Below are 3,073 nucleotides of genomic sequence, written 5' to 3'. Positions count from 1 at the left end.
CGATCCCCAGCTAAAGCTTATCTCGTAGAATATTTGTGCTCACGTGTCAAAGCTCAAACTCCAATATTTTGTTTTCGAAGGTTCGACGAGTCTAATCAAATTTTTTACAATATATTTTTAATTTTTATATTTATTATTATGAAATGTCAATAATATCTTTTATTCAAAATTATATGTAAAATATTAATTTTCATTACGGGAGGTTGATTAGATTCGAATAGACTTGATTAAACTCGATTGTACTCCAATAGACTCGATCGAGTTTCACTTAATTCGATTAGATTTAATTAAACTTGAATTCGAGTTCGAATTCGAATTCAGTAAATCAAAGTTGAGTTTGAACTCGAGTTCGAATAGTGCACTACTCGAATTTGATTCGATTCAAATGTACCTCTAATCAGAACTAATGATTTCACGTGGTCGGGCCAACCAAGACCTCATCAAATCTGAAATATCCATCTTATACTCAATCTCACACAATAATGGTTTCTTGGATGTCGATTCTTACATTTCTTCTGAGCTCTGATTTGCATTTTTGTGGTGGATACATTCAATTAACTTCGAACTTCGTACGAATAGAAAATAATAAAAAAATATAACTGCGTGACTCACGAGATGATAAAAAACTGTGTGTTAAGTGGTAGTTATCCCTCTTGATTACATGATTCTAGTTGTTGATCTCTTTTATTTGGATTCCGATCTTATTCAAATAGTTTTGATTTTATTAGATAATGTATGTCTTGTGCATTTCAATCTTTACAATTTAATAATTCTTTCTTAGATTGGATTTACATGTTTAGTTCTGGATGGTATCATTAATACAATGGTACTACACATGCAAAGCTTATCATTCTAAAAGTTAGAGGTGTCAAAATGTGATTGGGGTTGGTTTGTACGAGTCCTAAATGGATAATGGTTATAATTAGATTAATCTATTTATACCTATTTAATAAATGAGTCAAAATCTATCAATCCATTTATGTCCATTAATTTAATAAATGGGTATTGGTATATTCAATTACACATTTATGACATGTTTAAAATTTTACTTGCTTTTTTTTAGAATGTTATGTTCCTTTTTTTAGATATTGTTAATAAGAAATAATGACATTTTATTCTTATTAGGTGGGTAAGAAATTCAAATTTATCTATTGAACATTCACCAAAATTTAGTTTAAATATACCATTATTTTTAAATGGGTATAAATGGGCAATGTGAGCCTATCTATTACGCACTAATCCAATGAGTTCAACTGAGTCTCCTTTGAAAAACATTCAAAATTCATTGCATATCCAAATCTACTTATTAATGGATGAATTTTGACGGATCAACATAATTGAGTTGTGATTAACATATAAACTTCTAAGTAACCACCTTTTCTTGTGTGCATTGGACATTATCCATTGCAGAGTTTACTATTTTGGTCCCTTATGTTTATTGTTTTACTTAATATTTATTCCTAGTTAGCTATTTTGCATGAGAAATAATCAATCTAGGACTTTGCAAGGCAAATGAAGGAAGCTAATGGAGGAATTGCGTGAATCACCTAGGCATGTAACATGACAAATTTTGCTCCTTCTTAATTCTCCTTTTAGCTTACCTTCAGCACATATTTTTCTAATTATATAGTTAGGAAAAGAGAATGGTAATTGGATATAAAAACAGAGGGTGCATACTCTTGAGAGTATGATAAATAAGTGTATATTAATCAATAAGACGCCTTACTTGTAATCAAAAGATCACGAGTTCGACTTATTAAGTAGTTGAAAAAAAAAAAGTCTTCAAAAATCAGAGCAAGGCTAACTCTGGAAGTAAATTCCTTCTTGTACCTTGACATTAAATTTTATTTAATATGAACGACATATATTATGTAGACGTCCAAATAAAGGAGATCATTGTAACTTTTCAAAAACTTGAATGGAGCAACATGAAATTGTTATAAACCTCAAAGCAGTTTTACATAAATATCCCCACACATTGGAACACATTTACAAGCAGATTTTATCATGCTAGTACCTTTATAGTCGAAGAAAGCCGATACACTCAGTGCCACATTGTTCCCTCTCCCTCTCTCTCGTTCTTCTCACAAGTTGTCTAGCGTGCTGCTTTGCTTCTCAGGACACGTTGAAGCTTTTGTTCTTTGCTAGCTAGGTAATTATTATATACCTGGCTCTCAATTTCTGTGGTCCACTTCATTAATTGATTTTTTTTTTGTTGTAAAAATTTTAGGGGCTATCAGTTTCAGACGTTTGTTTTTCTTCGTTATTGGAAAAATCCAGCAGCTGTTTGCATGCTAATATATGGGATTTCTCTTTTGCTTAGATCTGGAACACTTGCTGTCTAGCAGGAAAGAATTAGTACCTGCATATTATGTGACCCTGAAAAAAAAAAGAACCATCTTTCTTTCTGTCCTTCATTAGTTTGGCACTAAAACTTGAGTAAGGTTAACAGGATTGTGCGGTACAACCAACAATAATGGAGGGGGAGAAGATGGATACAGAGGGAAAGGTGGAGACAGAGAAGATGAACAAGGCAATTGCGATGGCATATGATGTCCAATCTAAAATAGTAGAGGATCTAACAGGGGATCACTTTCATGTTGGCTTCTATGACTCTAGCTCCGTTATCCCTGGTTCTGATGTCCATTCTGCTCAGACTCGCATGATCGAGGCGGGCCTCCGTTTTGCCTCTGTATCAGGTATATTCAGCGCACCTCTCTTAAGATATGCTGTAGTTATGAAACAAAAACTGTATTTTGCTGCAGAGCTAAGCTTTTTTACTGGGGTGCAGATTAATTCCAATTAATTTCGATTGTGACTTCGTTGAGTCATCTACCCCGGCTATCAATTTGTATAGGCTCCGACCCGTTTTGGACGTGAATCTAGTTAGTATAGATAGTTTAATAAAAAAAAATTACATGTTCATTAAAAATTTGTTGCTAACCTACTTATTATTTTTTAAAAAAGATTTTTGATAAATCAAACAATTGTTAGAACTAATATTATTATTAATTTAAATTAATTTTAAAATTTGGATATATCCGACTCAAATCTGGATCTGATGAAATTCGAA

This window comes from Coffea eugenioides, chromosome 6, assembly GCF_003713205.1.
Source record: "Coffea eugenioides isolate CCC68of chromosome 6, Ceug_1.0, whole genome shotgun sequence".
NCBI lineage: Eukaryota > Viridiplantae > Streptophyta > Magnoliopsida > Gentianales > Rubiaceae > Coffea > Coffea eugenioides.
This window is presented reverse-complemented; position numbering follows the sequence as displayed.